Here is an 11,248-nt window from a genome sequence, read left to right as displayed (position 1 = left end):
CTCTTGGGAGCTGCCTCCAGGGAGTCTGTGTCCAATCAGAGTATGGGAGCCCAAGAAGCCCCCCAGATGAGAGAATAAAGGGCTGCACCCTGCTGGGATGTTTGCAATGCAGGAGTCACTAGGAGTGACAAGACCAGGATGTGAATGAGGACTGTATTGTCCTTTGTTTTGTAAAATGTGTCTTGTGTAGACCTTTGATTTACCCAAACCAGAAAGGGTCTTAAAGTGCTTATGATTGTCCAAATATAAAGAAATGACAGGTTTCTACTTTGAAAGTTTTCACCCTGGCATTATAAAACCTCTCCACTACACTCAGGAGAGGGCGCTTTATGGAGACGAGAATACTTGTTCTGACTGGCATGCACCAGATTCTTAGCGAGGGATTTGGAAGTCTAGTGATGGGTAGCAACCACTGCATCAAGGCAGAATCACCCCACATGAATGCCTCCAATGAAAGAATCTATTGTTTCTTTTGAGGCGATGAAGGAGAAAATGTGTTGAGAATCTTGGTTGGATTTTTTCCCATTTACCTGGCTGCATTTCCTTAGATCAGTTAAACTCTCTTTCGCTACCTCACCTTTGAAGGCCTGGATACATTTTCCTCATTGCATTTCCTACTTTCACCCTTGCTCATGGCCATGGACTGTCAGAACCTAAGCTCTTACTGGCCCCATTGGACCTAATCTAGGTAGGAGCCCACTACTGATAACCTGCAACCAGATAGTTGTCAGGTGTGACAAGAGTGCCCAAGAGGGGATGAATTCCTGGTCAATGACAAGATGGCCTTTATCCTTCTTGTGCATTTGATCCACATCTTTAACCACTGTGCACAGAGCTCCTACTCCAATTCGGACGGAGGCTCCTCAGGGACAGTGCATCCCTCCCAGGAGCCCAGGCTGTACTCACCTCCACTGTGAGGCTGGAGACAAAAGTGCTACAGAAGTCAAAGGCTGCTTTCCAGAGAGGTTTTATTTGCACAAAACTGAGTCTTGGTGTGTGGATTGGTCTGAATTACATTTTGAATTTATTTTCTCCCCCACTCTCTAGTGCTTGTGAAATAGTATGTGTGCCTTTTGTGGTGGTAGCCATACATTCCAGAACGTTTATATTGCTTTCCATGTAGATTTCCAAGGTTGCTACTGATTGCTTTAGGTGCAATGCTCTAAAATATGAAGGTGAACTTTTGTGATTGGTTATTTGGTGTTTCTTTTTTCTTTTTTTCGATGGAGTTTTGCTCTGTCGCCGCCAGGCTGGAGTGTAGTGGTGCGATCTCCGCTCACTGCAACTTCCGCCTCCCAGGTTCAAGTGATTCTCCTGCCTCAACCTCCCTAGTAGCTGGGAATACAGGCACACACCATCATGCCCAGCTAATTTTTGTATTTTTAGTAGAGACGGGATTTCACCATGTTGGCCAGGATGGTCTCGATCCCTTGACCTGGTGATCTGCCCGCCTCAGCCTCCCAAAGTGCTAGGATTACAGGCATGAGCCACCGCGCCCGGCCTGTGTTGTGTTTTTAACTAAATTCAATTCTCACGGTTTTAATCATAATTCCAAAAAGACTTTGTTATGCAAATTCTTTTTAGCTTTGAAAATCTGACATGACGTGCACTGTGTCAGCAGCGAAGTGAACACTGATTTTCCAAAGTTAATGTTTTTAGAAACTTGGGCTAAACAACCATCTGTGATTATTTTTGTTGGAATATAACTTAGGTATAATTATTATAGCAGCTGTCCACTCTCAGTTTTGTGTAGATATAAGCATGTCTTCATGTCGTATTTTCATCTATAACTTTAAGACTTTTTTCTTATATTTTTCTCATTCTTCCATCATACAGTGTGGACACATTTTTTGATATATTACAAATAATGTAACACAAATTTCAAAATATTTATTTATTTATTTATTTATTTATTTATTGTTTTGAGATGGAGTTTCCCCTTGTTGCCCAGGCTGGAGTGCAGTGGTATGGTCTTGGCTCACTGCAACCTGTGCGTCCTGGGTTCAGGCGATTCTTCTGCCTCAGCTTCCCAATTAGCTGAGATTACAGGCACCTGCCACCATACCCAGATAATTTTTGTATGTTTTAATAGAGATGGGTTTTCTCCATGTTGGCCAGGCTGGTCACAAACTGTTGCTCTCAGGTGATCCACCCACCTCAGCCTCCCCAAGTGCTTAGATTACAGGCATGAGCCACCGTACCCACCCTCCACCTTGGTTATTTTTGAGTACTAAAATTTGCAACTTATTTCTGAATGAAGTCATCTCTTAATTGTATTTTTTTTTTACTTATGTTCTTTAAATTGCAAAGATTCATGTAATTCAAAAGAGAAGTGGGATCCAGAGAGATTCTTTTATCATGTGATACATGATAAATACATTCAATGTTATATTTCAGTTTTAAAAATAAGTAAATGACTTTAAAGAAAAGATAGGTACTTTATACCTAGCTTGTCCAACCCATGGGTGACAGAGTGCATTCAACCCAGGACAGCTTTGAATGCAGCCCAACAAAAATTAGTAAGCTTTCTTAAAACATTCTGAGATTTTTTTTGTGATTTTTGTTTTTAGCTCATCAGCAATTGCTAAATGTATTTTATGTGTGGCACAAGACAATCCTCCTTCTTTTAATATAGCCCAGGGAAGCCAAAAGATTGGACATCCCTGCTTCAGACCAAGAAAAAAGGCACTCCACATTTGCATGCCTAAATACCTACCAGCCATGCAAGGAATATGAGACTGGAAACTTCCAATCTTTCCTGAAGCAGTGGAATCGCCTGGGGGTATCTGAGGGGTGTGGTTAACTCTTGGAGGAGGTTGAGGGTTTCTAAGGATGATTCTTTGTAACTGAAATATTATAAATGTCATTGAGCCTTCTCATGATGTCAACTATTATTATTCCATGCCATCAATTTTCTGCCTGGGCATTTTCTTCCTGGGCCTGACTTTTTTGGAATTCCTTGGATGCTTATTATTATTGTTGTGTCCCTGGGAATTTCTACACTTGCCATTTTCTTCTGGAAAACTAGCCTCGGTGTGAGTACACTAACTTCCCCTAGCGGTGGGCTTGTAATCATAAATAAGAAATTATTTAAAACAATTTGTGGTTCTGGACTTCATTACGAATATTGGGTTTTATCCAAAAAATCAGGAAAATGATTTATCAGCATAAGAATTATGAAAAATCTGCCATTTAAATTATGGCAGATTTAAAAAAAATTTTTAATTAAACCTATTTAATTAAAAAATTAAAGAGGTTTGTGCTTGTTTAATAGAATGTCAAACAGAGCTTTTGGTCAAAAATACTTTTTTTAACCCCTCTGCTCTTTATCAAAAGCTGGAGTATAAAGTTTCAGAACTTAAATAGGAAATTCTTTCTAAACTTTTCTGCTTTATAGTTCTATTGTGCGGGTGGAAGGAAAGCTTCCACCCTCCTCTCTAACGGTTCACTGCAGCAGAGTACTAACAACAGACAGCTTAACAGGAGAAGGAAAACATGGAACCTCATTAACAGGCATAAACATGGAGCCAGCCAAAACATGAGACGGCAAGAAGGGCCAGATGATTGATGCTTAAAGAGCACCCTCTTCTCGGAGAAAAGGGAGATGGAGATGTAGGCAGGGCTGCAAATGATTTTCAGGGGAAATGAAAGAGCCCAAGGAACAAACAGTTGGCCTGAGACAAAGTTCCTCTGAGATCGTGAGGAAGAGGTGACAAACTGCAGAAGGGCAGAACTGCACTGCCTCTCATGATGCAGAGAAAGCCCCAGAGAATCTCTTGGAACTGCCCTCTGAAGAATCAGTGAAAAGTGTGTCTGGGCAGGGTAATGAGTGGTCATTTCGAATGGCATCGTTCAAAGTCCATGTTCCCGGTCGCCACTGCAGAGGGACCAGTATGTCAAAAGCCTGTACTGGGGAAGAATGTGGCTGCTAAATTGTGCCATAATTTGGCTTTTGAGCATTTTTGTCCATTGAGTAAATTGAGCTCTACGTTTTCTCTTGCTGTTCATGACAGTAAAAGTGTGGGTGTCTAGGGGCTTAAACATCTTCTGAACAATGATCCAAGCTAATACCACAGTGCTTTTTTATCCTCAAGGCAAGAGGAAGTATGTTTTATTTTTACAACCTAGATAATTACACATCTTTTGGCACTGCCCTTCAAGATACGCAGAAAACAGAAAATATATGAGTTATGAAGATATCTAGGCACATTGAACAGTCTCTACCCAACTTAGTTCTGAAGAGAAATTTTTTGATGTGAATTGGGGAAGTTTTTTAATGTACCACTTTTTAAATATTCCATTAAGGAAAGTTCAGTTGAGCTGTTTGACTTGAACCACTTTGCACCTTCTCATCTTTCTCCTGGTTATCTACTCCTCTGTCTCATTATCTCACAAGCAGGGACATCGTGGGTGCCATGAAACGTTCATGCCTCACAGTGTTTCTTTGCTTCTCATTTCTTCATGTGTTTGACATGTCTCCTAGCTCCAAACTGGGCCAGCTGCTTTCCCCATAAAATCCAGCAGTAGCTGTGGGGCGCACACGGTCGCTGCTCTTTCATCTTTGTAGATCACTCTTTGCTTCTATCGAACTCCTAGTACATGTTCTTTTTTTTCTATCCTATATGAAGAAATCAGAAAAAACATTCTATAAAGAACTTTAAAGATGTTATTTCATTGAATACATCAGGAATTTCAGAGGTATATGACGCACATCTGCAACAGGATTTGCGTTGCATATTAGCCAAGAAGAGAAAAAATATTTCATGTCTTAGAAGATTCAACTCATACGCTGTCTATATGGAATTCTTTGTGGGAATTGAGGCATTACTGAGAATGTTTTGCGTTAGGTTCCAACCAGCCTCAGTGAAGCTGGTGTCAGGGAGGGGAAAGTGGACTCTGAGCAGAGCAGGGACCCTGAGTAGATGCTCTGCAGAAGATCAGGAAGGAGCAGGGAGTGAAATGTTAGGAATTCTAGAACTCAGAGAACCGAAGGGAAAGTAGTTGCTTTCTTTTCAAATTGTGAAACATTTTAACTTGTGGTAAAATATGTATAACATGATAATTACCATCCTAACCTTGTTGAAATGTACAGTTCGGTTGTGTGAAGTATATTCACATCCTTGTTCCATTATTGTTTCCTAGATGTCTTTTCTCAAGTCTGTCTTAAAGTCACGAAATGTCAATGACAGATCCATGGATTGACAGGGGAAAGCCTGGAGGTCCAACAGCCGTAGCCAGGAAGGTGTGCTATCTGTGGGAGTCCCCATAGTGTGGACCTAAATTTGCCCTGTTAAGGGAAAGAACAGCTTCTGGCCCTCAGGTTTCTCCCCTTCTCCTCTCTACACACTAACCGTACTTTTCCACGTCATGGAGATCTACGGAAGCTAAAGTGCAAGCTGAAGTCCAAGAGGTGACGATGAAGGTCAACAGTCATTGTGAAATCTTTGGGCAAAGAAAGACTGTCGAGGAAGAGTAAGATGTTCACCGACACAAATACTGTTGTATGAACCATGTGCCAACCAAAGTAGACAACTGCAATGGCCTTGAGAATATTTTCCACAATATTTGTGGCAAATTCAGTGGGTGCAAAATTGAGCTTGTCCTTCCTGCTTGATTAATCTTCATGTTTCCTTTCCCTTCCTACATACTTGATTGTAATGTTTCAGTGGGAGGAGGTGGTCCAAGTACTGGCATTGTTAAATTCAATGCTTGCGTCACCTCTGGATTCATTTTCACAGCCTTTTGGCTTTTGGTCATATGACATTGCATTTTTTCTGCCACATGACTAGTCTTTTTTGCTGAATGTCAGTCACTGGTTAAAAAATATTTAGCAATGACTTGAGGCCTACTAGCATGTTATCTTGCTGCAGAAAAGATGGGCGTCTATTTCTGGGGGATGGTCAGGGGTCCTAGCACACCTACACACCCTCTATACCGGCAGCAATTGAGGTTATCAGTGCAGGTTCAGTCCTTGCAAAGGTCAGGGTATTTCCTGTCCACCTCTTTTCCTGGCATGTGACTCTTCGGGTCCCATCCAGAACCAGTGGACTTCAGTAGGGCTCACCTTCACTGACAGACCCTCAATCTGCTTTTTTTCAATCCTCCACATGGTGCAAAAGCTGCTTTGCTTCTTTGCATCTCAGTTAGTCCCTTCTGGAATTCAGTGATGAAACTCAGAGAAATGAGCCCCAAATGTGAGGTTGACTTTCGTCCTGGGTTTCCTTCTTCTCTATTTGGCCTCACGTCTCTTTACTGCCATGTTAGCAATTTGATGCTTTCAGTCATGGGTTTTAGATTCTGCTCCACGTCCCCATTGTTCTCATGGGAGATCAGAAGCTTCACATGCACTCATGTCTACTCCAGAGCAGAATGCTTCCTTAGCTTCCCTCCAGACTCAGGTATTGTGTTTCCAGTTCCCAAGTGCACAGCAGGAGTAGTGATGTCCTCACTGGCTTCTCATTTGCATTAAACTGTGAGCTCCTTTAGGGTGGGGACGGAACCCTGCTCCCATTGCATCCTTTGCACCTCACAACACATCCTTGCTTCAGGCCACTCCAGACAGCATGTGCTGAAGGGTGCCCTGGGCGCTCAGAAACAGGTGCATGAACTTTCTCTTTGAAATGTTTTTGCCTCCGTTTCCTAGAGTTCTTGGCAGTTTACACTCCTTCATATGAAATCAAGTATCAAGTGAGATTTTTAAAATCAGAACCATGAATCAAGTAGTGTGAGGGCAACACAGCAAACCTACCTTTTCAGCCATTTCCTTTTTCTGCTCTCACTCTCTGTGAACCAAACCTTGTTAAAGTCACTCAGCACCAGAGGATGGTTTGCAGTTGTCACCTATTTTCAGGACACCCTGACTAAAGAGCCATTCGATCATTTCCAATTCAATAGATGCACCCGGCACTCAGATTGGCCTTTTCTCTCAACTAGGATCTTTAAAGTCGATGAGAAGAGTTCCAGTCCTGAATCATGGACATGTGCAGCAGTGAACCGCAGGGCTAAGGACAGCATGTCCTGGAAGGATCTCTCTGAGGCTGATTGTCTGGGTTCTGGCATCAGCTTCTGATGGAGAATCAGGTCTCCCTATGGGAGGAGTCAGACGAGGAGCGATCCCTTGCTCCGTCCTTACAGGTTTAGTTATGATGAGCTGATGAGGTCTGGTTTTCCACACTGAACTAAAATGAGCTTTCGCTATGTCAGGCACAAGGCTGACCCTAGAAGCACACATAGCACATCTCATAGAAGCTTTTAATAGTTCATATTTACTAAAGAGTAGGAATACAGAGCGATGAAGATGAGCTGGAAATGACAGGTGACTTGCCAGCAGGCCAGAGTGTGCTTTTTCTTTGTCCCTCTATGGAAGGTGTTAATTCTCCCTCCAGTTGTGAGGATCACTTGGTTCATTTATGGGAAGGTTGTCAGGGGACCTTTGAATCACGGCCTTCAGATGCCGGAAGGGAAGAAGGAATCCCACACAGGCCAGTGGATCATGTGCGTGCATCTCTCTCCCTTCTCGACTAAGGAAACTGAGAGTGAAAGAACGTGAGCGAGCAGAAAGGGAGAGGCGGCTGTCAGAGGTGGAAGAAACCAGAAAATTAGCTCTAGAAAAAATACCCATCTGCGAGTGAGTTCAGAAACCCACACCAGCCTCTTGGGAAAGCCCCGCTGCGGTGTTTTGCTTTAAATTTTTGTACAATGTTTAGACCCAGTTAACACAGAAATGGAAACAAATGGTCAGAAGAGATACCTAGAGAGAGAATTCACACAAGAGAACACAAAGTACCTTAAGATTTACCAGTGATCAAAGCATGTGAAGTAGCTAAATATCTCCTGACTGCAATGCCGGCCAGACTGTGTGGAAACTCAGTTCATACCAGCCGTTCTAGGGGTGGTGTGAGTTGTCATCATCCTTAGGAAAGCGTGTTGTTGTAGGATCAACCCATTCTTCAAAAGGACTGTGCCTGTTCGTCAGCTCAGCTGTGTCTGCCCTGTGAAATATGGCAAGGATATGAATTCCAGGAGAATGGAACTTCATGATAAAAGATGCCCAATGAAGGATGAATTAGGGACATACTGAAAATGGGTAAGGAAATTGTCAACTCACAACCCAGCAGGCATTAAGTAAAAGAGGAGGAAGCATTACAGCAACAGTTTTGATCATACTGTACTTTTATAACCATGTGAAATACATTTTCTATGTACAGATAGATTGTGTAAGGGGTCAGTTGTGAGGACATCAGGAACATGGCAGATTATTTAAAATCATACTGAAGATGATGCTTTGTCTGATGAAAGTGATTCTAAATCATAGGAAAACGATTCAAGACAGACAAGAGCTGCGGCGGTGGGTAGAGGACTCCTACAGATGCGAGGTAAGGAGCCTTCCTCCCCGCAGTTACAGGATCCTTAAGCGCTCATGAAGATGATGCCGCAGCCCCTAGACTCTCTCAACACACACTTTCTCAGGTGTTGGCTTTTTCAGATCGCTCCTTCTGCCGCAAGAAAGGCCCTCAATAACTGGGTAAGTTTTTTTTTTTTCCCCTCCTTGCTTTTGGGCCAAATCAGGACATGGATGTATTTTTCTCCCCACAGCTCTGTGCCCAAGCCTTGCAGAGGGAGACAGCAGAGAGGAAGGCTGCCTGCAAGCAGCACAGGTAGGTAACTGTGATGGACAAATTTTAAGGATGTTTTGTTTTAAGATGAACTTTTGAGTGTCTAGTAAAAAACATGGTGTTTTAATTCTTCAGGTCAATTCTTTCTCTATCTTCAAGATGGGAAATGATGGAAAAGCAGGGAGTGCCAGTGAGACACATGAGTCAGGAGGCAGCCCAGGGACAGCTGGGGCTAGAGAACCCTTGCTGGAGAGGGAGGAGCTCACTGTGAAGGCAGCCGCTTAACTTCTGCTGCACAATCCACACACCCTGCTTCTCCTTTCGGGGGTGAGGGCTTGGGCTGGGTAATTGTTATGTTTCCTGGAAACAGTTCCAAGCACTTACTAAAGAGAACAGTAATCCCGCTGGGTGGCAGGACCCTGTTTTTCTCAGGTGCCACAGCTGAATGACTCGTGGCTGGTCCCCTGTGGATGGTGGAGCTCAGGCCCCTCCACTGACTGTGGACATCGTTCCACCCTGACGTCTTGGTTACTTTTAACTGAGGGGATGAGTCTAGAAGGCAAATGGACCAGGTCCTCTTCCAACCTTGAGTCAGTGGGACGGCCTTATTTTTTTTTTATTTGAGAAAAGTAACACCAATAACATTTTAGAATGGGAGTTATAAGTGTTGATGGGAGCAGAAATTTTCTGGCTATGTCTTCATGGATCAATATTTCTTCTTTTCTTAAAGAAGCATTTATTTACACTTATTTACACTTTTTGGAGCTTCCTTCATTCTTTTTGTTTGTTTAAATTGTTTATTGTGAACTATAAAACTTCATTAGTAAATTAAATTTCTATGTCATCTTACTTCTCTAGCATTTGAAGTGTAATCCTAAAACTTTCCAGTTAATTTCTACAGCTCTTACCTTTTCTCATGACTGTTAGTCTCTTTATGTCCATTTCTGTTCATAAATATTGATAATACCTGGTCAGATATGGAGGTTAGATTAATTTTGAACGCCCCTATGGCTTGAAGAAAAGGAGAGAGTGCTGTTTCTGTCCAGGGTTCATTGATATTCTTCCCATCCACGGCTGTTCCTATTTTAATTTTGAGTCCGTGCTCACATGATGAGTGACTTCCTCTGACATGCGCAGTGAACTTTTGATGTAGCGCTCATTTCCAGCTGCTTAGAGCCCGGCCTGGCCACAGTCAGTGGAGAATTAAGAAAACCGCTGGATGAGGGCTCTGTGGTGTCTTCCTCAAGGATGAGGCCCAGAGGGTGGCAAAGAGAGTGAGGTGGCAGCGAAGGGTGTGGAGGGTTTCTCATTTGGCACAGAGCATGGAAGCCCGATTAAGGCCCGTTCCCTTCTCTGGCCCTTAGCAGATTCAGGACCTCATTCGGTTCCATGAGGAACAGCCGCTCTGTCCCACCTGAAAACACAGAGAAGACAAAGGTAATTGCTGGGGTCGTTTTCCCTCTAGTTCAGGACACTTTTGTCTTTTCCTACAGCGCCCTCTCCTGGCCTGTCCTCTGCTCTGTGGATTTTTTGAAAGCAAAATCTTCCCCACGAGTTTCAGGCTTCTCCATTTCCAGCTGATCATCTTTGGTGGCACCTCCAGAAGCCATAAAGGCTTAGGGCCGAGGGCTGCAGGGCTGTCACTGTTCTGTTTCCGGAAATAATGAGAGGATGCTGTTGAGCTCCACTACGGTCGGTCTTATGGCCCAGTAGACCTTGCCGATCCCTTTTACTCACGATGGTGTGGAGTCCCCTTCCCAAAATATGTGGGGTTTCTTTTTGTTGCTGTGACTTTCTTTTCTGCTATAAGGTAGGTAATTAACCTTCAGAATATCCGCCGTAATCCCAGAAGTGAAAACTCATCGATCCAACATTAATATGTGCTTTGTGCAATTTTGAATGTTCTTTGGCAAAGTCAATTCCATAGTTCATCACAGTCCCGTCTGTTCTTAACTGTGTTGAGCAAAAACAGCCCCACCCTCACCCAGTGTTGCCCTTGATCTAATATTCTAAGTGTCAGAGGTTCCATATTTTAATAGAAAATGTGCTCCGGCTGTGAGGTGGTGGAGAGTGGACGTCACTCATTGCCTACAGGCACAATTCCCAATGAAGGCCTTAACTGATGCTCAGCCAAGCTGGTTCTCATGTGGCTTCTGTGTCTCCGACAGCTGCTGAATCCTCTGATCACACATCATGGGACTTACACACTTGAAATCAAACACATTTTTAAACTGCTTCTGTTGTTGAGTATTCCCACCTCATTTTTCCATGGACAAAATTATCCTTTATGTCATAGTGCACTTAAAATTTGGTATTACCTAGAAGTTAAAGAAATATGATAGCCGTGCCAAACTGATATCTGTATGTAGGATTATTCTATCAGAAAACCCTCTCCCAGTTCCCCTGCAGCTCTTCAGGAACCCCCATCTCCCCAGAGCTCTTTGTGCCCATGGATGGCACCTCCAAAGTGCGGAAGACCCTTTGTCAAGAAGGGAAGCAGAAGGGGGACGAGAGGGTCTTGCAGGCAGAGCTGGAATAGACTTCCACTCTGCTTCTTGCCAGCTGTGTGATGCTGGGTGAAATTTCTCCTTCCTCTGGGAGCCTCTATTTTCTTAGATTTGCAGCAGGGTGGT

At 43.3% G+C, this 11,248-nt stretch overlaps 1 pseudogene; it reads left to right on the top strand.

The window, feature by feature from the left end:
* Window positions 1-8,276: 8,276 nt before the first annotated feature.
* LOC105535745 overlaps window positions 8,277-11,248 on the top strand; it is an 8,627-nt pseudogene continuing 5,655 nt past the window's right edge.

Source organism: Mandrillus leucophaeus, unplaced genomic scaffold (assembly GCF_000951045.1).
Source record: "Mandrillus leucophaeus isolate KB7577 unplaced genomic scaffold, Mleu.le_1.0 Scaffold15, whole genome shotgun sequence".
NCBI classification, from domain to species: Eukaryota; Metazoa; Chordata; class Mammalia; order Primates; family Cercopithecidae; genus Mandrillus; species Mandrillus leucophaeus.
Note: the sequence above shows the minus strand (reverse complement) of the source record. Positions and strands in the feature narration are given on the sequence as shown.